Genomic DNA, 27499 nt, shown 5'->3' on the forward strand with positions numbered 1-27499 from the left:
AGAGACCTTCAAGATCATCGCGTCCAACCCATCAACCAATCCAACACCGCCCAAACAACTAACCCACGGCACCAAGCACCCTGTCAAGTCTTCTCTTAAAAACCTCCAGTGATAGGCCATGTCTTTTTGCAATTCACAAAACACATTGTACTTGGGATAAATTTTTTTCTGTAGTATTAGTAGGATCAAAACTGGAGTTGATGACAAAAAGAACATCACTACATGGTTATCCGTGGACAAAGGAATAGAGAAATACAAATACAATCAAAACTATTCTAAGGTTCCAGAATAGGTTTTTTGATAGCGGAACTGGGAGAAGCACTTGTTCTTTTTCTGTGAGTCTAGCAGTCTGTTATTTATTGGCCACAAATTAATTTATCCAAATCAAGTCTGGTGTGCTCATAGCAGTAATAAGTGAGTGGTCTCCCATTCCATATCTCAGTTCATGTGCTTGTCTATTGTATTTTCTCCCTGTGTCCTTCTGAGGAGGGGGAATGATAGAATGTGTTGTGGAGAGCTGGCAGCAAGCAGAGGTCAACCCACCACACTTGTATTGAATATTACAGCAAATACACAATGGCTTTATTTTTACATTAAGGTCAGAAGACAAATCAAATTGGAACTGTTCCTCTGAGCAAGTTAGGAATTCTTGGACTGTTCTAGTTTTAGTGGTGATCACTGCTATATCACCAAGACAATGAAATATAACATTTGATACTAAAACAGTGGCATGAGCACTTTCATTCTGTAAGAGAAGTTGTAGTCTGCAATATCAATTTCAATTGTATTGAAGTGTAGAAGGGGAAAAAATGGCATTGTCTTTCACCTGTGAGGCATCATATTTCCTGTGCAATTTCCTGCTGCTTGAACAGTTTGGGGATTTTTTCCAGCTTACACTTACAGAAATGTGTGAATTGCTGCAATAGACTCTGAACTTCAGACTTGACCAATAAAATGAACTTAAGGTTAAAAATTACACTTATTTGGCATTTCTAGCAAATCAGCTAAAGTATGTAAGTAACATTTAACAGGGACAATAGGTTTTCAAAGGCCAGGCAGGGGAGGAAAAAAAAAAAAAAGTGAAAAATGAGTCAACTTTAATTCATTTTTCTTTAACATTTTGCACTGCCTTAAACAAATATTTTTATTATATCCCCCCCTGTGTAAAGAATTAGTCACACATGGCAATATTTATAAATGTCTTTTTTGTTGTTGTTGTTTGTTTGGGGTTTTTTTTGTCTGTTTGTTTCAAACAGTACACTGAAAAGCATAACTAAAAAAGAAAATAGCAAAAAAATTAATCAGAGATCTTAATCAGGTTCAGCTTTACATATCAGGTAAATGACTACTGTTTAACAGAAGTACCCTTTGGGTACCCTTTGGGCTTTCTATGAAGAACAAAAGATCTCTGAAGTGATCTAAGGACTGACTCTTTTCATAACCGCAAACATTTACAATACCTATGTTTAACTTTCACTGTGTATAAACATCAAGATAAACTGATTGATCTATTCCTTTTGTCACTACATAGCAGAGAAGATCAGTTTGAAAAAAGAGGTCATGATATAGAAAGTTCTGAGGACCACCAGTAATCAACACTAGTTCACTGCTCTAGGTCCTCAGTCATTATCAATGAATCTAAACCCAGTGAAGCATTAAATGCATTAAGCATTTGTGTTGATATACTGCTTTTGGGAAGACAAGTGCAGCACTTGGCTCAGCTTCCTGTATGAAAGAGAATTTTTCTGGACACAATGGAAGAAAAAAGACTAATTTACCAATCAAATCAGAGTAGGATAATTAGAAATACAGCCACATCTCAAAAAAAAAACCTTTCCCCTCACCCCTCCCTTCCTCTCAGGCTAAGCTCTACTCCCAGATACTCTACTTTCCCCCCGTCAGTAGCTCAGAGGGATCAGGAATTGGAATTTTGGTCAGTTTGTCACACATTATCTCTTCCACTCCTTCCTCCTCAAAGGGAGGACCCCTTACCCACTGTTTCCCTAGTCTGGCATGGAGTCCCTCCCATGAGAGACAGTCCTCCATGAACTTCTTTGATGTGAGTGCTTCCCATGGACTACAGTTCCTTATGAACTGCTCCAGTGTTGGTCCCTTCCACAGGGTGCTGTCCTTCAGAAGCAGACTGCTCCACCACCAGCTTCCCTTCATGGTCTTCCTCACAGGCAGTCACCTGTTCTGCAATGGGTTCCTCCACGTACTGTAATCTGCCTGACCAATAATCTCAATGGACTACAAGTGGACAGCCTGCAATGGGCTGACATTGTTTCTGTAACACCTCACTTCTGTCCTCTGCTGCAAGCTGCCAAGACAGTCTTTTCTCTATTAAATGTATTATTGCTGATTGACTTGGCCTTGGCACATTGACTTGGAGCAGGGCATGCTTTCAGAACCTGCAACACAAACCCAGCATAGATCTCTATGACTGGCTTTAGTATACATTGCTCTTATAAAGACACATATTTCAAAGTTAAAGTATAAGCATAAAGACATAAATATACAGTACATATAGTAAGACTATTCCTCATTGCTCTCAGACTATAATTTGCAGATACAAGTTGATTGTCTTGTATTGAATTGTAGCTAGTGGAAAGTTATTTAATCTACTTCAGAGTAACTGGAAGAATCAAACATTTTATTTATTGATAAAACTGGAAGAATTAAACATTTTATTTATTGATATAAGTGTACTTTTTTTCACAAGATGTGATACAATTACTTGAGCAATGATATGGGGGAAAAAGTAATCTCTGCACAGACACTGAGATGGTGAAGCACATCCAGGGTAGACCATAAGCCAGACTGAGAGGAAGGCTGCCTGCAGCCTAGAGAAGACTACATGACATGGCCCTGATCCCTACCACTGCCAAGAAACCTGGAACTGCTCCTGCAACATTGCCACCATTTTCAGGTGGGGGAAACAGTGATATTCCTTCTGTGTGATATGTATTTTTTCCCATTTTTTTCCACTCAATATCTTCTAGCACCTTCCTGATTTGAGCATTGAGATTCTGGCTAATAAAGCTGAGATAGCCATAAGCTTTAGTCCAGACATGGAAAGAGGAAGTAAATTATAGCTGAAATCTTAAGAGGAGACAAAAGTAAAAAAAAAAAAAATACCTGGGCTATCTCTTGGAACCCCCCAAATAAATCATATACCCTAGAAAATGTTGGAAGTGACATGATAAATAGGAAGCGGAAATCTCCCTGACATTACAATATAATGCAAAATTAGAGGGCAACTCAGATCTGAGTTTCTATGGGTTTCAAATCCAGGAATAAAAGAAGAAGAAAAAAAAAAATAATTCAAACAATGTAATTGAAAGAATATTTTGGGAATAGAGCTTCTGTAGTGATTTCTTTTAGATAAATTCTGGTATGTGTTAGTAGATATGAATAATTTTTTTTTTTTTCTTTTTTTTTTTTTTCTGCTTAGTGTCTGAAAGTACCTGCAAAAAATCTAAAGTCAGATCAGAACCATTCCATAGAAACGTTTCCATGAGGATCCATTTTCTTTGAGTGTTCAAAATCTAGTGGTTTCACCTGACAGACTTTTCTTGTTTTGGAAGAGGTGGCAAGTAGACAATCAGGATACACTCTCTTCATCTCTTTCATGATTCACTGTGAAGGATTTGAAGACCAGAGCACAGAATATTTCCTCTCCTGTTACATCAGGTTCTATCAAGCGTAGGGGAAAAAAAACAACTAAAGCCAGTAACTATTACCATAGAGAAAAATATGTCACAATCCAAATAGTTATGTTTAGACATAGATGCATGGGTTAATTTTAAGAGGAATTTTTTTTGTGCTTCAGGAAATAGTGTAGTCGGGGAGACAGGAGGGAGGTAATGCTCTGAAAAGCCACTAAATTATTTTTTAAAGAATTTATGCAGCAGTTTCAAAATGCATATGCTTTTTAGCCTGATTAAGCATATGCTTAAGCTATTATTGATTTGATGTGCCCACTCAAGGACTCAGAGTGCAGAAAGTATTTTGTGACAATAGGAGATATGTTGCTATGCAATTCTAAGAAAACTGGAAGCAGCTGAGTAGATTTTTTTTACTAATGTTGTTTCTTAAAAACTTTCTTCTCTGACAGATCTACCAAGGGAAAGAATCAAATCAAGACACAACAGAATATGTGTAGAATACAGACAGGAGAGAAGAACAATATGTAATACATAACCCATTCCTTAACCTCTCTATAAAATATCACATACTCGGTTGTAATCAGTGACAGCAGAATCAACTCAAACCAAGTACTATCTATTTTTAATATAACTTAAGATTCAGTTCCTTTCTGAATTCTCCTCCCAGAATGAAAAGGAGATAAGCCTGCCCTTCCCAGAATTCCTTGGTTTTTAATATTTTTGTCTTGATGAAACATCCTCTTTACCATCTCAGAAGAAAGATTTACAGAGGAATGGATGTTCCAATGATCATACTGTGAAGGGTATATTGAAAATTCCTGGAGATGAACCCATTTCTAAACGTTTGATTTTTTTAAAATGAAGTCTGTGTGTTTTTTTTTCTAACCAAGTAGCTTATTTCTACAGTTTGATATATGCAAATAATTTAAAAATATTGCAAATTTACAGAATACAGAATTAACCAGTTTGGAAAAGACCTTCAAGATCATTGAGTCCAACCTATCACCCAACACTATCTAATAAGCTAAACCATGACACTGAGTCGAGTCTCTTTTTAAACATTCCAGGGATGGTGACTCCACCACCTCCCTGGGCAGCCCGTTCCAATGGCCAATCACTCTTTCTGTGAAGAATTTATTCCTAACATACAGACTAAACCCCCCCCAGTGCAGCTTGAGACTGTGTCCTCTCATTCTGTCACAGGTTGCCTGGGAGAAGAGACTGCCCCCAACTTGGCTACTACCACTCTTCAGGTAGTTGTAGATGACAATAAGGTCTCCCCTGAGCCTCCTCTTCTCCATGCTAAACAACCTCAGCTCCTTTAGCTGCTCCTCATAGGGCTTGTGCTCCAAAACCCTCACCAGCTTTCTTGTCCTTTGTTGCCATTTCATGTGCCTAGAAAGGCCAGTCCATTTCTGCATGGAACCATTTCAAAATGCTTAAGTTTTTATAAATTAAATTTCCCATACAATTTTCATCATGGTAGTGATAACGATAATTGTCTTGAAGTAAAGATGATATTGTTTGACTACCAGATTTTAAATATGACAGTACTGAGAAGAGGAAGTTTTTGAAGACCCGGAAAATTAATGTTTGCTTCATCTGTATAGTTTATATTCTAATAATGTGCTGTCCTAAATTCTTTGAAATATTTCTTGACTGCTTGTAAATCTACACTAGTGATACCATCTGGCACAGCAATTCCATGTCAGCTATTATCTATGGAAATGGATTAAAGCATCCCTGAAGCTTTTTTCCTCTATTTGAAGATCATTTCCAATCCATTAAAAGCATTCAGAGAAGGGAAAGGAACAGAAAGTTTTGCAGTTCAACCATACTTTAACTCTTGATTATAGACACCATATAGATAATAGTACAGCATTAATTGGTACTGTTGGACAAAAATTTATGTCTTTCCATGAGCATTGATTATGGAGGCAGTGAACAGCAAGTCACATAAATGTTGGGGTATCTGTTATCAGCATGCCAGAAAGTACATTTTCAAGTAGTAGAGAAGGTTAAAATAAATACTCAGTAGGATGGTGTGGCAGTTTAGGCTGGATGCCTCCTGTTCCTGCTACACAAGATACACCTCCAGTGTCACAAGTGTCCAGCCCAGTGGGTGGACACAGGAAAGAGTACATTTCATACCCACAATATCCTGAACCCTATAAATCTGTCGGCAAAACCATTCACTTCCTCGTTCTTCCCTCTCTGCCCTTGTGGGAGATGCTCCCTATTGGGGAGTTATCTCAAGGCCTCTTAGGTCTGTCTAGGTCTAATACCAGGAGGAGAAGCGGGGGCAGTCTCAGACCTGGCCAGCTGAGACTAGCCTGGGGGGGGGGGGGGGGGGGGGGGAAGGGAAGAAAGAGCCCTGGGGGTTTTGGGTATACCCTCAGGTGGGGAGAAGGGCAATGTTGGGAGGCTTTTGGGTGTGCTACAGGGGATTCTGTATGCTTTGGGACCTATTTTGTCACTATGCTTGTAGCTCTCTGTAAAACACTAGTTACTTTTCCATTTAAACTTTCCATCACTTCCGCAATCCGTTTGTGTGAGTGTCATTCTTTTGCCCCTCACAGGGGGCAAGAGAGGATCTGCGTGGCCTCAAACCAGGACACATGCTCATTTATTTAGGTAATACCTTAAAAGTGTTATATTCCAATTATGAGCAGGGGCCTAAGTGATTAAATGATGAAATAAATATTATGTTACTAAATAGATACATAGAATAAACCAGGTTGGAAGAGACCTTCAAGATCATCGTGTCCAAGCTATCATCCACCTAATCAACTAAACCATGGAACCAAGCATCCTGTCAAGCCTCGCCCTGAACACCCCTAGCAACAGCGACCCCGCCACCTCGTCGGGCAGCCCATTCCAATCACCATTTTCATATTTCTTCTCTAGTTTCAGAACATCTGAACATACAGGCATATAAACTAGTTTATTCATGGTGGGGTAGGGCGTTGAATTAACATTTGAAATGATGGGATATTTCCTCCATGATTCTTTGAAGGCATAAACATCCCAAATAAAATCCATACTGCAGAGTGGGGCTGGTAGGTACTGTCAGGTTTCAGTGGGGAATGGAGAAAGATATGTTATGGGAGGCTATGAAAATTATAGGGTCACTAAATAAATCATGTCAAAAAAAAAAAAAAAAAAAAGCCAAAAGAAGCAGGAAAGCTGGGAAGGAGAGTGAAAGACAGGATGAAAACCTTAGGAAGGGAGAAGCCTGACAGGTAGTAGGTGTGAGAAAGTATAGAAGCAGCTTGAGAGAAGATTAACTCCTATGGGTGAATGTGAGAAAGTCCGATGAGTTGAAATCCCACAGCAAGACATTTTGAAAACAATGCAAAGGAAAAATATAGCATTAAGTTCTGAGGCTCTGAAGTGTCCCAGGGTGGTCTAAAATGAGGAGTAATTTTAAAATTATTTATATATCAACTTCTGAAAAAATCTCCAAGCTTTTACAAATACATATTTTCAGACTTTGGTACAAGTTCTCTGATCTGATTTTAAAATGTTTTTGCTTAGTAAATGCTGTCCAATATTCTTCTTAGGGTAGACATTTCATGATTTTTACATGGTGAGAGTATCTAACACCTTTTCCCAGAAGAGGATGTGCTTTTTTCTTTTTTTTCTAAGATTTTTTTTTTTCCCCTTTGGCATGATTCCCATGTGTTAAAACAAGTATCACAGTCCGTGATGACTCAGAATTTCAGAATCTCCTAAGTCTCTGAATAAAAATAATCTAAAATCCTTGATCTTCTGGGAAGCCAAAGATATCTGGTAACAAAAATAGCTCCCTCTTTTAGCAGGACTTTTACTGCCTCCTACAAAGCATAGTATTGCAAACTTGTTAGCAGGAGAACACATTCTGTGATCAGATTCTTACCAGAGTTTTGAACAAAAGATTTTTCCATATTCTGTCTTGATGACTTAAACTGTACCTCTGAGAACACGCAATATGACTGACTTTTTTTTTAAACTCTGAGCACAAACCACTATTTATAGATGAGTTTAAGTAGCAAGACTATTGATTCCAAGACTGATCTAATTAATTTTAATCTTGCAGACCCTGTATAGCTAATCTCAAAGACTACATATCTTCTGATTTCTTTTTCTGCTGTCTTTAAAATGTCTATGTTCAATGAAAGCTTATATGCTTTATTTTTTTCTGAAGAGTTACTCAAAACACATTGCAACTTTTACTTTATAACACATTATTTCAGACAGAATGTGAAGTTTTTATGTGCCATATCAAGTTTGTGGCAAAAATATGCACATAATATTGCATTTTAGCTACTTCACTAGTACTGATATTATGAAGTATATGTTAGCAGTGTCTCGGTCCCGAGAGAGAAAGGGGGAAAGGGACTCAGTTCTTTTGAATATTCCCATGTCATGAAATCAGAGGTACAAATGAGGCCAAAATATCAACAGTGAGGCTATTTGTTAACAGAATCAAGTGGATGGGTCAGGAAAGGAGAGAGAGAGAATAGACAGGGAGAGAGAGAGACTAGAAAGGGAGAGAGAAGAGGAAGGGAATTATATTACCACACCCCTCACCTCCCAAGACAGTTTGGGTCTGTGGAGGAAGGGTGCGGCATCTTTGGAAGGATGTTGCAGCTTTGGCATGGAGATGTTGTCCTTGTTGGCTGTGCTGTCCTCGGAGCAGCCTCTTCAGCTCCATGAGATGTAGCAGCCAGAACTTAGGACATGGAGAGAGGGTTCCTCTTGGTCTGCTTCTTCCAGGCTACATGGTGATGTCTCTGTCCTTTTTCTCTCCTGATATTCTCTCCATTTTATTTCAGAGCAGCATTGTCTAGGTCTCTCATGTTTTCCTTCTCAGCAGCATTGTCTAGGTCCTTTCCTTCTCCCATGTTTTCCTTCTCCTGTGCCATTAGTTGCTCAGATCTTTTATGCAGTTTTTTAGGTATGAGTCCAGGTGGTGAATATGCATATTCCAGAGAGTATTGATAGCAGTGGCCTCTGTTCAATACACATCAGCTATTGTCTGGGCAAGCAGCAAAGGTGATTTTATCTTTGTTGAGTCACATCAAGAGAGACAAGATTTAGTCTCTCACAAGCAGGCATCAAGATGTCAATTTCTATTAAAATTATAAATTATATATAAAAATTAAATACCTCTCTCATATGTTCTTTAAGTTTATCTATGATGTATCTTTTCTACCTGTCTATGCAAACTCCTGCAAAACCAAGTCAAGTCAATACTAAAGCAACATTGATTTGGAAACCCTGGAATATGTTTAATGGAAATGTACATGCTAAAAAGAAGTAGAAAATTTAAAAAAAATATACAAGGAGTAATATTGTATTACTTCACTGGGCTCTTCAGAGCTCCTTACAAGAGTCCAAGATCAGTTAAATCCCTCTAAGAATTCTAGAGATGTGGAAACAAGAATTGATAAAAGGCTACATCTATGCTACATAGTGAATCAGTTCTTGTGTGGACACTTTTTCCACCTCTAGAAAAGTAACCACCTCTTTTGAAGAGGAGGGTAAAACAGTCTATAAAAAAAACCTTTGGCTTACAGGAACTTCATAAAACAATGGAAAAGTAGACTGATTGTTTTTCTCAACATTGTCAGTGCAAGTGAACTAGTTGCAGTTTGACATCTACAGACAGATAGAGGTCTTATTAATTCCTTCCTGTTGTCCTTAATTAGTTTGAAAATGGCATTGAACTGTAAAGATTCTGTAGACTATATAAAAAGTTTGGGACAGGCAAATCCAAGATTTCCAGTACAGAAAGACTAGCAGTAGAATGATAGCTGTAACTTCCAGCTATGCATAGTAGTGTGCATAGGAGAAAACCAACCTTAACTACATATACACATCATCAGTCTCTAAATTAAATATTACCTCTTGAGAACAGGGCCTTTCAGCCACTACGAATGCTTCCCAGGAAACATCTGTTCTCTGAACATTAACCGCTGAAAATGGCAGAGATATTTCAAGCTAACAGAAAAGAAATTAAGACAAAACAGACTGTTTATTTTTTTACTGCTTAAATCCCTGAAGCACCTACAGGTGAGATAATGGTGTGCAGTTCTGGTCACTATAAAAGCCAATTAAAACATGCACATGTTCTAACTTCCTACACCGTTCCTGAGAGCACCAAATGAAATAATTAGGTCACAAGCTCTCATGGAAAGGGCAAGAATTTTTAAGTGGAGGCCTTTGATTTTGTTTGTTTTATTTTGTTTGGTTTATTTTCTGGATGTTTTCCCCCTTTGTGGAATGCTATATGCTGTATATAACATTTGTGGAATGTTATAGGCTGCTATGGAAAACAAAGAGATCATAAAGGGACGACACACTTTCATGCAGGATGGGTTCATTTATGCCCATCTCAAAGGTAAAGTTCTTAGTACTGCAATCCTGCCTAATCATGTGATGATACGTGCCTCAGAAGCACCTTGTGCCAACTGAGATGCTTCAGAATGTCATAAAAATAACCCTGGATACATGTATATCACCTAGGTTCCCTTCACCATCCTCCATTACCATTGGTGATAAATAGGACTTTCTTCTACAAATCTGGTTCAGATCAAAGTGAATTCACCACCTGATCCCTGATTTCCTGAGGGACAATACTTTGACACATACCTAAGGACTAAAAACTGTATAAGAGACTTGAGCTCAAGAGAACCAAAAACACAGAAGGAAAACGTGGATGAGGAAAAACAAGAGAAGGACAATGATGCTGAGAAGGAAAACATGAGAGAAGGAAAAGCCTGGGGCAATGCTGCTCTGAAGGAAAACAAAGAAAAACAACAGAGACATCACCATGGAGCCTGAAAGAAGCAGAACCCTCTCTCTAAGTTCCACCTGCCGCAACTCATGGAGCTGAAGAGGCTGCCCAGAGGGCCACATCTCTTCTACAGCCAAAGCCTCAGCACCCTTTCTCTACAGACCCAACATTTCCTGCAGCACCTTTCCTCTACAGACTCAAACTCTCTTGGGGGGGGGTGAGGGGTGTAGTAAAATAATTCTTTTCCTCTTTTCTCTCTCACTCTATTTTCTCTCTCACCCCTTCTGATCCATCCACTTTATTTATGTAATAAATAGTCTAGCTGTTGATATTTTGGCCTCATTTGTGCCTCTCATTTCACAACACAGGAATATTCAAAAGAACTGAGTCTCTTTCCCTCTCCGGACTGAGACAGTAGTCCAGTGCCGTGGTGTCCCAAATGGGTTTTGCACACCTTGGTGTGTATGTAAGACAATGCATGGAGGTGCAGAATTACTGGTTTTGGTAGCATTATAAATGAAAAAAAACTAACCCTACTGTTTATTTCATCTTTATTTTACACACTTTTTTTTTTTTTTTTTTAAATTTCTGTGTATATTTATAATGTGGTTGTTGATAATTGATAATAACAATACATTATTTTTACAAATACATTAGTGCAGGTATAAAAATGTGTTTGTAAAGAACTACATATTGAGGCATGTGTTTGAAATTTTTACTGGTAGGAGTTTTTACCTTGGAGAGGCTTCTGAATGTCTAATGGCTAAATTCAACCACTGAGCTGTTTAAGAGCTATTTATCCCAGAGCCAGGGGCAAGACCTTCAACCAGCCAAGACACCACACAGAGGAGCTCAGCCCCAGTAAGGAGGCCCAGCCAGCACCCGTGGAACATATTGGAGGAGTCATCAATCATTGCCCTAACAACCGGGGGGCCACCAGGCCCCCCGGCCTTTGTTGTCACCACCACCATCACCCAGTGTGCACCATGGGCACTCACCAGTGATGAGAGGAGGATCCCTCAGCCCAGAAGGGCTCAGCTTAGGGCTTCTGCCTCTCCTGGTGGGGAATAAAAAGGGGAGTGGGTGGGGAGGTGTGACCACTTAGCAGTGGTCACACCTGGGGTGGGAGGAGACTCCAATAGAGCCCAGGTGCTCTGGAATTTGAGGGGAAGAAGGGGGAAAATGGGGCAGGTGAGGGACTTTGAGGTATCAGGTAATGATAGAACTAGTGGGAATGGAAAGAAATAGAATTGCACCCTAAATTATAAGGCTGTGTCAAGAGTCTGGATAGCTAGTTCAGATGCATATCTCTACAGTGCACATTCATTATCACAGGATGTTTAGCACCATGGGATGTTTGGAAGACCAGAGTGGAGTGATGATCTTGTAGAAGAGTGTCATTTTTATTCAGCAAGAGTGAGGGCTTCAAGATTAGGAACAAAGCTTGAAGATTTCCTCTTTAAAGAAACATCAGAAGATGTCAGTAACCCTGTAACTCTGTTATGAAATCACGATTTAGTGACTTCTGATAGAATTATAGGTCTTATTCATATTTGAATGACTTTATGCTTAAAAAATTACTTCAGGGGTTTTATTTTTTATTTTTCTTATCACTTCTTGGGTGATACCTTCACATAACCATTGAGCTGTGTTTAAAGTTTCTGCTACCAAAATACTTGCAGCAGAATGTCTTGTAACATTTTGGTAGCAGAAACTTTAAACACACATGGATGACTTCCCTTCAAAAAACCATCTTGGCTGCTTCCACTGGCTCTTCCAGCCATAAGTGGAAACTTTCACAAGCAGATTTCTTTCACTGCTATGGAACTGCGTCACTGGGCTTTGTTGCCTTGTGGATTAAAGCAGATTCCTGTGTCAAATTGAAACCTTAGCAAACAAAATTACTCAAGGTCTCCTTATTTATACAACTGATTACTGAGGAATTTAATTTAAATTTCATATAAACACATGCTTCTTTGAAGTTTCCCCATTGTGATCACTACCTTCCTACTTCTTTTTTTAAAGATCATTTATCCTATTACACTTTGAAGACTGAGATACAGAAGGAAGGAAGTATTGTTCCTTCCTTTAAATATCTGCTTTTACAGAATGGAGATTGGTTTTTATTGTTTATTGTTTTGTTTTAATAAAAACGCAGACTGAGCCCTTATGGTCAAATATTGTTCCTGCAAAGAGCCATCTTGAAACAAAGCAAGCAGCAAACAGCATGAACGATCATCAGACGTACAGAATGGAGAATGAAAGAGGATACTGAGAATGTTAAAATATATATTTTGAAACTTACCTTCTGTACACTTTTCTTACCTTCTGTACACATTTAAATGGGCTACATCTTGTGATGTATTTTTTTATTTCTTCCTGTTGGCAGTTGACTTGAAAGCTGATCATCACCATCAAGTTGTGCTTCAGTTAACAAAATCCAGCAAATATTTACATAAGCAAATAAAAATATTTATATAAGGCAAATATCTATTCACATGGCAAATCTTGTATCAGGCAAGAATCAAGTAAAGGAAGTGTAATAACAACATTTTATTCAAAATATGATTATATCATAACATAAAAATTCATGACATCATAAGGATATGTTAATATTTATATTTCAATCAATAGCTGCTTTTATTTTGAAAGTCAATATGATTAGACTACAGTTTTTGTGGCTTTTCCACATAATCCAAGAGATAAAAATATTTTCTGAATGATGAATTCCATTTGTTTATGTTAATCAGAACCAGCAGTAGAATGTTATTATGACTTATACAAGAAATTATCAATTAAATCAGATGAAGCCCTCATGATGATTGAATTTGGAGTTACATTGACATCTAATTTAGATTGAGATTTAATATGCTAATATGTTACAGCATAATGGGGTAAGATCAAAATGTTGATGATAATTACTTTGAAAGTGTCAGCATCATATTACATCCATTTGTCTAGTTCCCATGGCTTGTAGATGACACTTGGAGATTTGTTCTGAAATAATTCACAAATAAAATCAACAAGGTTACTTCACTTGTTAAATAGACGTGATATTGTGATCAGTGTCAGTGTGATCAGTAGCAAGGAAATGGGCTTCAAATAAAGTGAAAACTCTGATTTGGACAATTTTATTTTAGATTGTATATAATTGGTCTTTCAGGGGTCATTTAAAAAAAATCACTTTCCAGTATGCCATTTTCTGTGGTGTTTTTTTTCACAATAGAGAAAAGAAAATGCCACACTGTCACCTATAAGTGGCAAATTTTCTTTTTCAATGGTCCTCGTTTTAAAGAGGCATCATTCAGACAGAGTGATAGTCTGACAAGTCCACCATCTGCTTCCTAAACCACAAAATGACAAAGATTCTACCCCAAGGAGATTATTAACTGAATTTGATAATGCAACGAATAATGTAACACATAATATAGACATTAGCTGCTTGTAATAAACAGCTGAAAAGAGAGAAAAAACACATGAAGGTAGGAAGTCTGAATTTACATAATTATTTACATGCAGTTAAATTGGATGAAAGGATCTTTATGTATTGTCCCAATATGCAAAAATATATATATTTAAAGAAATTATTTTTCCTTGGAATGTAGGTTCCAAGATCCATTAACTCCAACAGGATTATTCTTGTAGACTTTTGAGAAACTTTAAGACTGGAATTAATTAAAGCTAATTTCAGACATGCAATTGCGCTGCCTAAGATGGAAATGTAGGTATCTAATGTCCTGTTCTAGCACTGAAGTGTGATTCTAATTTTAGGCAGGATGAATTGCCTACTGAAATGTCTGTCTATCTCCTTTTTTTCATAATGGTAGCCCGTAACACCCATATTTCCTACTTAAATGAGAGGGATGAACCTGGACCTGCAATCAGGACTGTGATTGCCTTTGTGACAACATAGATTAAGATAAATTTAGTCAGATCACAGTGTCAAGGAAGAAAGCAGAGAATAGGATCCATGGCATCAGAGTTTCACTCAAGGTGGCAGAAAAACTTTTAAATCTAACTTCTGGTGTATCAGGTAAATGTTGCAGAGAAGTGAAAGAATCCATGACTGCTATAACCAAAAAGCAGTCTATATTTGCATGTGGGAAGTCATGTCTGTCTTTTAATTACTTACTTGCTAGAGTTTTTATGTTTAGAATGTTCTGGAACTAACTCCATAGTGGATTACAAAGCATTTATTAGACATCAAAACTATTGTCATAAGTGCATTCTGTAAGTGCTGTTCTATGTCTTGCCTTCACACACCTGTTTTTAATAACACAGTGGAAAAGATTGGACATAAGAATTATTCAGGGCTATACCTCTTACACTGTATATTTATTTTGTGAAATATCCTCTTTCCTTTTTCAATAATGTTCCTAAGAATATATCTATAGCAAGAAATGGTTCAAGCTCTTTTTAAGTTGGCCTAATGCTATACTGAGACTGTTCAGTTCTGCAAGCCAAAAGGATGTATTAGCGCAGTACACCATCAAATCATTTGCTTTCAGTTCTAGAGCTAGTTCAGATATGTCAGTATTATTCTCCCTTGTGATGTGTAAACATGTTCTCAGATTTTCTTTCTTATTCTGTATATATCAGTATATTCTGACACGTATCAGAAAAAGTGTGGCCAGCAGAACTAGGGAAGAGATCATGCCTCTGTAGCTGACTCTGATGACGTGGCAGCTTGAATACTATTTTCAGTCTTGGGCCCTTCATTAGAAAAAGAACATTAAGTGTGTCCCGAGAAGGGCAATGAACCAGGTGAAGGGTCTAGAGAAGGAGACTTATAAGGAGCAGCTGAGGACGTTGGGATTGTTTAGTTTGGACAAGAGGAATCTAAGAGAGTCTCTTGCTCTCTACATCCCCCTGAGAGGAGATACTAGTGAGGTGAGTGTTGGTCTTTTATTCAAAATAATGTGATAGAACAAGACAAAGTGGCTTCAAGTTATCCCAGGAGAGGTTTAGATTGGATAAGAAGAAAAAATTCTTTACTGAACTAGTGGTCAAGATCTGTAGCAGGCTGTCCAGGGAGGTGGTGTCACCATCCCTAGAGGTGTTCAAAAAATACATAGACGTGTCACTTAGGTACATGGTTTAGTGGACATGTTGGTTGTTGATTGACAGACTTGATGATCTTGGAAGTGTTTTCTAACTGAAATGATTCTATAATTCTATATTTCCTTATCTTGTCTTTATTGATACCTTCTTCTTATCTTTGAAATGCTTAGATTTGTTTGCACCACTGAGATTTGGATAATGGTGAAGAAACACTTGTTTAATGAATTCAGGAAAGGAATATGGTTTGACATAATATTATGATAGTCATGCACTGCTTCTTCTCAGAAAATGCCAAGTGAGGATGTATTTATATTTTGACAAATGTACCATTTGCTTAATTCAGATTGATTGATTGATTGATTATTGTGTTGCTCTTGTGTGCATATTTTTGGGAAAAAAACCCAAACCAAACCAACCAAACAAAACCAACAAAACATACCCAACAACCAACAAAAATTACCCAACAACCAACCAAACAATAAGCAAAATTTTGTCTTCCTTAATTTGTTGTATCCTGTATGCATTTTTTAAATCAGGCACAATATTCAAATTCTGCTTAGCAAGAAAGCCATCACCCAAAAGCTCATAACAAGAAGGATGGATCTATCCATGCATTTCTGTGAGTCCCTGAATAGTATAGCTCATCACTGAAGCCTCAGGAATCATGAGGATCTAAAACAAATTAAGTCTCAGAGCTTGGCCCCTTCCACTTCAGACATTGTAGAAGGTTCACTGTGTCCTTTCTACTGCATGGGCATGTGTAGAATGTGACACGAAGTGTCACACCCTCCCTAAAGTCTACTAGCAGTGGTTGTCTGGAGTAGCATTGCCTTCTGATCTGTCTAAACTGCATTACTAGGATGCAGTGTTGTTAACAACTTATGTTTGATTGTTTCCACTGCATATCTAAACCATTACAGGACGGTAGATGTAGTTCAGGTCTCATCTATCAGTGCTTCCAGATAATGCTTCCTCATGATAATTACCTTTGCTGCTTTGTCTCTTCAGCCCATACTTGAATCACCAAATCGGTAGGATCTGGGCAGATACTAACTTCAATTTATCTCAGCTGTGCTTTTAGGTAGGTTTCATCTTATGACAAAGCTACTGACTTTTTAATGTATAAAACATTTCAAATTGAAGACCTGAGATACATCAACCTATAGGTAACAAATTGTAATGTATAGTGCAAGTTTACTCTATCTCAGAAACACCTTTTTCTCTTCCTCTGTCTCACTTCAGCAAGGAACATGACAACTACAAGTGACAAATCCTCAGTTCCCTAGATCCCAGTTCAGCTCAATTTGTCAATTCACCAATTTCTGATTTCCCAATTCTGCATTTTACACTTGGGTAAGCAGCATACAAAAGCCATTTATTCTGTCATATCTGGACCAATTTTGATATATTTTGAGTTTAAAGCAAAATAAAAGGTGTGTTTTGTATAACTAATATTTAGTCAGGCAGGGCAGGAAACACTACTGGGAAGATGCACAAAATTAGCTGCTCTTCACATTTTCCTTCAAGCTTTGAAGCCTTTGGTTGGTTTAGATACCAACCCTTAAGACCTTCATAAATGAATGGTGTGAAGAGTCGACATCAAGTCAAATGAGAGTAAAATAAAGATGTCTGCTCCTAGGACACAGAATCACCATAATTAGAAAAGACCTTTAAAATAATTAAGTCCAACCATTATCTAGCTCTACCAGGATCACTACTACATTATAACCTTGAACACCATATCTAGACAGCTTTTAAATACATGCAGGGATGGAAATTGAACCACTCCTTGAGCAGCCTGTTCCAGGCTTTGATAAGCTTTTTGATATAGAAGCTTTTCTTAATGTCTGACCTAAACCTTCTCTTGCCTAACTTGATGCCATTTCCTCTTGTCCTATCAGTTGCAACTCATGAGGACAGACCAACCCCCACCTCTCTACAACCTTCCTTCAGGTAGTTGTAGAGAGCAATGAAGTCTCCTTTTCTTCAGACCCCCAGCTCCCTCAGCCATACGATTTGTTCTCAAGACCCTTCAACAGCTTTGTTGCCCTTCTCTGGACATGCTCCCACACCTTGATGCCTCTCTTATATTGCAGTGCCCAAAACAGGACACAGTACTCTATTTGTGGCCTCAGCAGTGCTGAGTACCAGTGGGTCAATCTCCTCTTTAGTCCTGCTGGCCACACTGTGTCTAGTGCAGGACAGGATCCTGTCAGCTGCTTTAGCCACCTGGGCGCAGTGCTTGCTCATGTTCAATTGCCTCCACTGCAAATCAACACCCCCACGTCCCTTTCTGTTCAGCAAATTTCCAACCACTCAGCCCCAAGCCTGTACTATTGCGTGGGGTTGTAGTGGCTCAAGCGCAGGAGTCAGCACTTTGCCTTGTTGAAGCTGATCTGATTGGCTTCAGGTTCAGGGTGGATGTTAGAAAAAAGTTCTATACAGAAAGAGTGATTGCCCATTGGAATGGGCTGCCTGGGGAGGTGGTGGAGTCGCCATCACTGGAGGTTTTTAGGAGAAGACTTGACAGGGTGCTTGGTGCCTTGGGTTAGTTGTTTGGGTGGTGTTGGATTGGTTGATGGGTTGGACGCGATGATCTTGAAGGTCTCTTCCAACCTGGTTTATTCTATGTATGTATTCTATGTATCATTCTGGCCTGCCCAGGTCCCTCTGAAGAACCTCCAACAGACCAACAATCATACCTAACTTGATGTTGTCTGCAAACTTAGGGTGCTCTCAATCTCCTCATCAAGATATTAAGCAGGACGACTTGAGATATTTAGGGGGAAAAATAAAAGATCTCTATGACAATCTGTGAAGGAGTTTTGTCTTCACCATCAAGTGACACCTTTGCTTGCACATCTTGTAAAATATTCCAAATATTATTAGTGTGTCATTTGTGCTGTTGACAAAACAAATGCTGGTATGAAAATTATTACAATGAGCAATGCAAAATAAACCACATGGCTGTCCATCTGCTTCCAGTCTTACAACTACAAATTGCAATCACTTCTTTTCACTTATCATCTCTTACTGAAATTAGAAATTTCATCTTTGTTAAGGTCTGCCAAAACACATATTCATATACATACGAAATTGTTTCTGCTTTTATGATCTCAAAGTATGAGAAAACTTAAGGAAAAAGTTCCTGCTGAAGTTTCGTTAATGTTATGATAAAAGTAATTTGCTTTCTGCTCACAATTATATAAAAATTTAGATGATAGCCCATTCTGCTGTACAGTCCTTAAGTGCATTTTGCCTACTGATAATTTTAACTGAGGTACTATACAGCTGTTCATCCGTTTTGAAAGAAGAGGAGCAATAAAGGAAAATGGTAGTGAAGAAATAGGAGGAAGATTACTGGTTTCATTTCACAAGGACAGAAAATACAGGATTTGCCAATAAAGGATGCAGATAAATGTTGAACTGGGAAGCTGAATATAAGATGTCAAAGGAGAAAGTATGGCAGAAGCTATGCCCAAGACAGGTGTTTAAATTTTGAGTTTGTGTCATGGAAATGCATGATACTGAAATTATTTGAAACTATTTCAGGATTAGAAATAAAATAGATCATCTAATTTCAAACCTATATACTACCTACAATCAAGGGAGCATATATTTCCAGGCTTTAAAATTGATATTTATTTATTTATTTTAAGGTAAACATTCCATAAATAGAATAATAGAATCAATAAGGTTGGAAAAGACCTCAAAGATCATAAAGCCCAACCTGTCACCCAAGACCTCATGACTACTAAACCATGGCCCCAAGTGCCATAAAATAGTTCACTAAATATTTAATAGTCCTGCTCAATGTACATATATTTATTTTAAAATACTTCATCTGACTGAACACAGTAGTTTGTTTCCTTCTTCAAAAAGAATTTCTTCATTGTCACTTACTCTGCCACCTGTGGAAGCACATGGAGTGGCCAAAGCACCAACGCTTGTGAGATTTGAATGTACAGATACGTTAGTCTCATGCAGAGTGCTTCCTGATGAAATAGTCCAAGCTATGCCACTAGAACCCAGCAAGGCACATGAATTCAAACTCCAGATAAATAAATGTGATTTTAATTCACCCACTCCATTTGCTTACATGCTGCTGAGATGTGTTTTAGAAAACTGTGCCTTCCTGCCTGTCTGCACTTACTTGGCTAGTCATGTGAAAACTTGTCGTCTTCCTATCGTAGCTGTAATGTTGATTCAATCTTTTCTTCTAAGCAGTAAATGATACGGCCTTATTCTCAAAATCAGAGCTCATGACCACTCTTACTTTACAACAGTATTATTGGTTCTTAACTTCATTAAAACATTCAGCAAAGTGATTTACAAGACTGTCATAAGGTTGATAATACCAAAAATTTATTAAGCAATTTCTGTACCAGTAAACTTCAAAATGCATTACATAGTTTTTTCTAGACATATTTTTTGCTGGATATTTCTGTCCTTAATTTACAACAGGGGAAATTAGGGAAATACCAACGATAATAATTATTAAATATGTATCTCCTTCAATTTCTGGGGCACTGTTCTATATTAATTCCCTGCAGCTACTGCCTATTAACATCTTGACTTGTAAGGGCTCAGTTCAGCAATGTCGTGATTGTTCTTTAAGGCAGATCGTTCACACTGTACCTGCTGGCACACAGAGATGGTTGAGTTATGCTTGTTATACAGAGTGTGTGAAGGTGAGGTTCAAGGTTCTGCCAGAGGAGAAAGAAAATTAAAATGTGAAACTCTGACTGTACTACTAGAAAAACACAATAGCTGAAACTATGTAATTTTCAAAGTCACTACCTTTTTAATTGATAGCATTACTTTGCTAAGACAGGCTAAGTATATGATTTACTTAAGAAAGGTGTGTTGTTGTAGGGTGTGGGGTATTTTTTAATTTGTGTTGTTGCTGTTACTTGTTTGTTTGTTTGTTTGTTTGTTTGTTTCTTTCTTTCTTTCTTTCTTTCTTTCTTTCTTTCTTTCTTTCTTTCTTTCTTTCTTTCTTTCTCTCTTTCTCTCTTTCTTTCTTTAATGCAATGAAGTAGTGACTACGTAACAAAACAATGAAACCAGAGCTAAAATTTGAGTAAGCAGAACAGGAGGAGTGGAAGAAGGAAATGAGGACAGAAGACAGTATTCATAATTACCATTTATTCCTCTAACAACCATACAATTGAGATCTGGCAGGAAGGGTCAGGAAAATCTATTTCCTAAAATGTCAGGATCACATGAAGCAGCAAACTGCGTGTTCTTATTTGGGATCCAGATGAATACACAGGTCACATAAGCCAAATCCTAAAATGAATTTTCCTGTCTGTGTGAAGCCCAGTTGACTGAAAACAAGATTGATGTGGCGATATCCTCATTCATCATGTTTTTTCCAACTTTTTCATTTATTTGCTGTCTTTGATTTTGTGCAGCAGGATTACATCAGGGAAAATTAGCAATTACACTTGTCAATAATTACACTAGCTTTCTCACAATGTGTACATTATAATCTCTCCTAGGACCAGATTTTAAAAAACAGAACAGGAAAGAGAAGGAGAGAAGGAGAAGGAGAGAAGGGGGAGAGAAGGAGAAGGAGAGAAGGAGGAGAGAAGGAGAAGGAGAGAAGGGGAAGGAGAGAAGGGGAAGGAGAGAAGGGGAAGGAGAGAAGGGGAAGGAGAGAAGGGGAAGGAGAGAAGGGGAAGGAGAGAAGGGGAAGGAGAGAAGGGGAAGGAGAAGGAGAGGGGAAAGGAGAAAGGGGGAGGGAGAGGGAGACAGAGAGGGAGAGGAAAGGAGAGGAAAGGAAAGAGCTGAATTCTAGGGCTTTTTAACTGAAAAAGACAATCATGCTACTGCCAGAACAATGTAGCTATTACATTTAGACTTGAACACGTAGCCTGTTCTGTGCTGAGCCTTGCCACTGGCTTTTTACAGACCTAAGTGTCCATGAACTTCATTGCCTTAGAACTATATTTGGGAAGATAAAAGCATGGTAGAGTAACATCAAGGAGGAGTGCAGTGCAAAGACTGGATGATACAAGTCACCTCTACAAGGCAGAGCTATGCTAAAAGGCTTCCTTTAGCCTTTCCTTCTGTCTCAACCGAGAGAGTTTTATATGGCTATCATGGCATTTCTCTACTTTGCACAGCAAAGTAGGCTAAATATATTAAAATGTAAAACATGTTCAGATTCTACAGTTTTAAGGTCCATATAGTTAAATGAAAGGAGTTACAGTGCCTAAAATCAACAAGTATGTGAAGCTGAAGAAATTCTACAACATGAAGACACATGTAAATTCTGGCAACCTGAAACAAGTTGTTGCAAAGCCAGGGAGCGTTCATTTCCAAATGCTCCCACTCTATTCAGTGCTGAATAAAGGGACATTATTGTTAAAAAGATTACCTTTAAAGAGATACAAGACTGGTTCATTTAGCTATAATGGTACCTATAATTTTACTTCCATAACATTTTGTATGTTTGTCTACATATTCCTTTATCCCACTTGTTGGGGGATAAATTACAAGGTTGTCCATTGTTATTAAAACTTAAATTTGATGAACAGGTTGGTAGCTCAGGGGAGGGTAATTTCCACCAACCATTTTACTAAGATACAGACTGCTTTCAGAGACGATGTCATAAACTTCAGCTTAAAAAGGTTTTGGCTGTATGAAATACCATTCTGATTTATTGCAAAGTCCTCCTTTTGAGCACGTGATTTTGTTAATAGTATGTAGGTTCTCAGTACAAAGATGAAGGAGTAGCTATTCATAATAGCTATGAAAACACTTCAAGAATTTCAGAATGAACACAGTATATTTTTTTTAAAATACAGTAAAAACAAATTGTTTGGAAGGATATTTTGCATTCCACAGTCTTTGAAGAAAGCAGTATTGACACTTCTACTGTAATTGAGAGTTTTTATTTATAAACTCCTCTACATGCTAGGCTGAAGTTAGCATACAACAGAAAAGCACATATTTATTTGTTCCCATCACTTCCATACTCCAAAACCCTTAAAAAGCTAATGCACTATCAATCAGCACTATATTATGTTTCACTATTAAAATTAATTGTATCATTACTTTAACATAAAATAACATACAATATGTTTATGATATTATAATTGCTTGCTAACAGTCCTGCTGCTTATTTGCAATGGGTTATTAAAGCTCCTGGACAATGGAGAGTGGTTTTTGTGTCTTCTGAAGGACGATTTTCGTTTAAACTCTTCCACACTGCCTTTAGTGCTATTACAGCAGTATCACTTCTTGGTAAATGGATCAAAATAGGCCTTGTTGATGGCTCAATGTGCCATGGAATTGCATATGCACTTTCTGTTCAAGATCTGTGAAAAATTTTAAAGGTATAGCCTAGAACTACCACAACTGCAAAGACTGAAAGTAAGATAAATAGCCATTGGATGTAAAAGGAAAATAATGATAAGGTCTATGTAATTCATTGGCTTGCTAATGGGAATGTAGAGTAGAAGCACAAACAGTTCTTTCTCTCTTTTCTTCTGTCACTTCTGCTTGCAGCTTCTCTTTCCCTCTTCCATGGCCTTGCCAGGGTATCTCTGTTTTGACTACGGTGTGAGTTAATGGGAAGGAGGGAGGTAGTGGGGGAGGAGGTGAACAGTCCCCCTGGAACCATCCAGGGGGGGTTGAGGAGTTTCTGTGCTGTTCATAAATTTTAAATATATATTGTACGTATATTGTGTATTTTGCACATACTCACTGCATTTCATATTTCTAGATTTTAGTTTGCTTGCAAATATAGCTTTGTTAGCTTCCATCCTAAACAGTTTATTTTGGGGTAAATTCAACCTACCACATCCCCCCATCCTGCCTGTGTGTGTGGGGGAGGGGTCTTTGATATACTGCCACAATGGCAGGATAAGCATTTGGTGTGAAAACTGAGCACTAAAAGTACTTCTTTCCTTTCTCCTCCTCACGCATAAAAATGTTTGTCTAGGTACTCTTAAAATGTTGCTTTTGGGCGCTACATTACATAGAACTTATTGTTTCACAGTCATTTTGTTTGATTGCAACTTCACTTGATTGCCATTCCCAGCCATAGTAGTTTAAGACTATTTTTCAGCAATATAAATTCAACATTCAAAATATATGCATGCTAGCTATCTATACATCATAATATAAAGAGCAAGCAGCATCCATTATCTTCATATATCAGTGAAACTCCTTCGTTTGAATTAATTCCTGTTCTGGAAGTATGTTGTTCACTTCTTGGCATAGAATAAATCAAAACAATTCCATAAGATTTACTTCCTTTTTCACACAGTACCACAGTATCACAGTAACTAAGGTTGGAAGAGACCCCAAGGATCATCAAGTCCAACCTGTTCCAACAGACCTCACAACTAGACCATGGCACCAAGTGCCACGTCCAGTCTCCCCTTGAGCACCTCCAGGGACGGCGACTCCACCACCTCCCTGGGCAGCCCATTCCAATGACGAACGACTCGCTCAGTGAAGGACTTTTTCCTCACCTCGAGTCTAAACCTCCCCTGGCACAGCTTGAGACTGTGTCCCCTTGTTCTGATGCTGGTTGCCTGGGAGAAGAGACCAACCCCCTCCTGTCTACAACCACCTTTCAGGTAGTTGTAGAGGGCAATGAGGTCACCTCTGATCCTTCTCTTCTCCAGGCTAAACAATCCCAGCTCCCTCAGCCTCTCCTCACAGGGCTTGTGCTCAAGGCCTCTCCCCAGCCTTGTTGCCCTTCTCTGGACACGTTCAAGTGTCTCGATGTCCTTCCTAAACTGAGGGGCCCAGAACTGGACACAGGACTCAAGGTGTGGCCTAACCAATGCAGAGTACAGGGGCACAATGACCTCCCTGCTCCTGCTGGCCACACTATTCCTAATACAGGCCAGGATACCATTGGCCCTCTTGGCCACCTGGGCACACTGCTGGCTCATGTTTAGGCAGGTGTCAATCAGCACCCCCAGGTCCCTCTCTGTTTGGCAGCTCTCCAGCCACTCTGACCCCAGCCTGTAGCTCTGCATGGGGTTGCTGTGGCCAAAGTGCAGCACCCGGCACTTGGACTTATTAAATGCCATCCCATTGGACTCTGCCCATCTGTCCAGTCGGTCGAGGTCCCTCTGCAGAGCCTTTCTTCCCTCTAACTGACTAACATCTGTTCCCAACTTGGTGTCATCTGCAAACTTGCTGATGACTGACTCAACCCCCTCATCCATATCGTCAATGAAGATGTTAAAGAGGATGGGGCCCAGCACTGATCCCTGGGGGACGCCACTGGTGACTGGCCGCCAGCCAGTCACCTGGCATTCTAGACTTTGTATCAATGTTGTTAGTGTTTGGGCAAATGCACTCATATATTTCTCTGGGCTGTAGAAACACAGAAGAATTTGGAAATGTTTTCTTAAACAATGTGAAAAATAAATTCTTTGAAAACTTGCTGCCTTGGTCTGGGACCAGTGGTCTGAAGATCATTAGGTAAGGGAGAGTCATGGAGGGGAAAAAAGGGAAAGAACTTTATACATTGATGTGCAAAGTGTTTTATTCTCCATTGTCTGGCAGTTTGTACAGCCATCTACTGTAGTGTGTAGTCTAAATTGATCAGGAAAAAAATTGCTAACGCTTGCAAGCTAGATAGTTATGGGATAACTGCCTAGTTTAGTGTGGGACAGGAAGGTAAGCTGATTAAGTGGTCTTCAGGTCATTTACATCCAAGAGGTGTTTATGTTAAACGAGGATCCATGAAGCTGGCCTGCCAAGTAGCTGAAGGGAGGGAATCTTGTTGAAATAAGACGGCCCTTTTTTGGCTAAAATGGATGAAACAGGGTTGATGTACCTTTAAGAGTAGAAAATAAGTCCAAAAGGCATACCCTTTTATGAGTCTCCTTGCAGATGATTCTGTAATACTGGAGCACATCATCATGGGAGCTGTTAACTGTGAGTTTCTCCCCTGAAGAACTGTTTATAGATTTAAGATCAGGCCTAATTTCTCAAGAACTTTTTCAGTTTCATCCCCACTTGACCTCCCTTTATCTAGAAGATGACTTTTACAGGCTTTTCATCTTTCAATAGTACCACCTCTTTCAATGCATGTCTTGCAGAAATAGGATTCAGTCAGAGGTAATGATTTTAAAAGAAAAGAGAGTAGGTTTCAACTGGACATAACAAAGACATTTTTTACAGTGAAGGTGATGAGATATTAGAACAGGAATATTTCCCTGGAAGTGTTCAAGGCCAGTCTGCATGGAATTTTGACTGATCTGATCCAGTGGAAGATATCTCTACTCACAGCAGAGGGCTGAAGCTAGATAACACTTAGAGGCCCATTCCAACCCAAGCAATTTTATGCAATATTTGTAACACTATTGACTCCTTAATTATGTTGCAACTTAACATAATTTACTTCTTGAGTTGATACTGCTACTTGAAGATTTAGACATGACCAGGAAGCCAACTATCTGAGCAGCTTTTCTTCCTGCTTGTGATGTAAATATACTCTAGCCAAGCTTTACGAGGGCATCATGAGATGTCCAGGCAAGACATATTGATAAAACTGAAAAGAACATTTATTCAAATGAGTAAATAAATAAATAAACTTATTAAATAGATTGCAGCAAATGCTAACATTTCTTTGTCATCTCAAGTGTGAATTTCTTGAAGCTTCTGCATATTAACTAGTTCAAATGTAGTTTTACTTATAAAAGACAGCTTCACCTTATTAGACATCGGTGCAGGTCCAGAGTATCTTAATATAATTTTCTGAGTATGTTTCACAGTGTTCTTCCATGTTGTTGTAGAAGTATGCTTTCTCCTATCTTCTTGTTAGAGATAGTGAGGCAAAGAAAGTTTGATTTCTCACGTTGTATATACAATCATTGTTCATAAGATCATAAAAGAAATTGAGCATCACAGAATATATTTACATATTAAAAAAACAACACTGCTTTTGTTTTCAGAATCACCATGCCCCAAGGAGAAATACTTTGGAGGCCTTGTGGACAGCAAATTATCCATGGGACAGCAAAGTGCCCTTGAGGCCAAGACGGCAATGGCATCCTGGTATGCATTAAGAAAAGTGCCTCCAGCAGGTCTAGGGAGGTTCTCAGAATACAGAATGAATCAGGTTGGAAAAGACTTTTGAGATCATAGAGTCCAACCTATCACCCAACACTATCTAATCAGCTAAAACATCTCCAGTGATGGTGACTCCACCACCTCCCTGGGCAGCACATTCCAATGGCAAGTCTCTCTTTCTGTGAAGAATTGCTTCCTAACATCCAGCCTAAACCTCCCCTGGTGCAAGTTTCAGACTGTGTCCTCTCCTTCTGTCACAGGTTGCAATCCCACCTGGCTGCAACCTCCCCTCAGGTAGTTGTAGACAGCAATAAGGTCTCCCCTGAGCCTCCTCTTCTCCAGGCTAAGCATCCCCAGCCTCTGCTCATAGGGCTTGTGCTCCAAACCCCTCACCAGCTTTGTTGCCCTTCTCTGGACGCATTCATAGCAAGGCATTGTGAAAGATAATGCTCTCCATCCTTTCCTGCTACCTGAGAGTGGTGATAGCCAGTGACTACTTTCCCTCCTCTCCATGAAAAAAAAATCCCATCAATTAGCTGAAAACACAGGTATTAAGCTAATGCATTTGACTTTGGGGTTTTTAAAAAGATGGTAAAACACTTGCACATATGGCTGGAGCACATGCTGTTAATTAGTACGTCAAGAACAGTACTGCTTGTGAAATTTTTCCTGTTCCCATCCACAACTAAATGGTTCAGCTTAACACCTTTTATTAGCAAATATATCAGGTGAGTGTAACAATGCCTTTCACTTCACATTGGGAAAGAAGGTGGAGGAGAAACAATGGTATAGGCTTGGAAGTACAACTGACAGATAAATGGTAAATTAAATCACTTCCCAGATGATGATACTCTTTCATTTCTTTGTTCTTATTTAGTTAGCAGCCTATTCAGGTCAAAGTCCTGGTTTTATGCTGTGTGGTAGGATCAGATCCAAT

This window comes from Dryobates pubescens, chromosome 27 (assembly GCF_014839835.1).
Source record: "Dryobates pubescens isolate bDryPub1 chromosome 27, bDryPub1.pri, whole genome shotgun sequence".
Lineage (NCBI taxonomy): Eukaryota > Metazoa > Chordata > Aves > Piciformes > Picidae > Dryobates > Dryobates pubescens.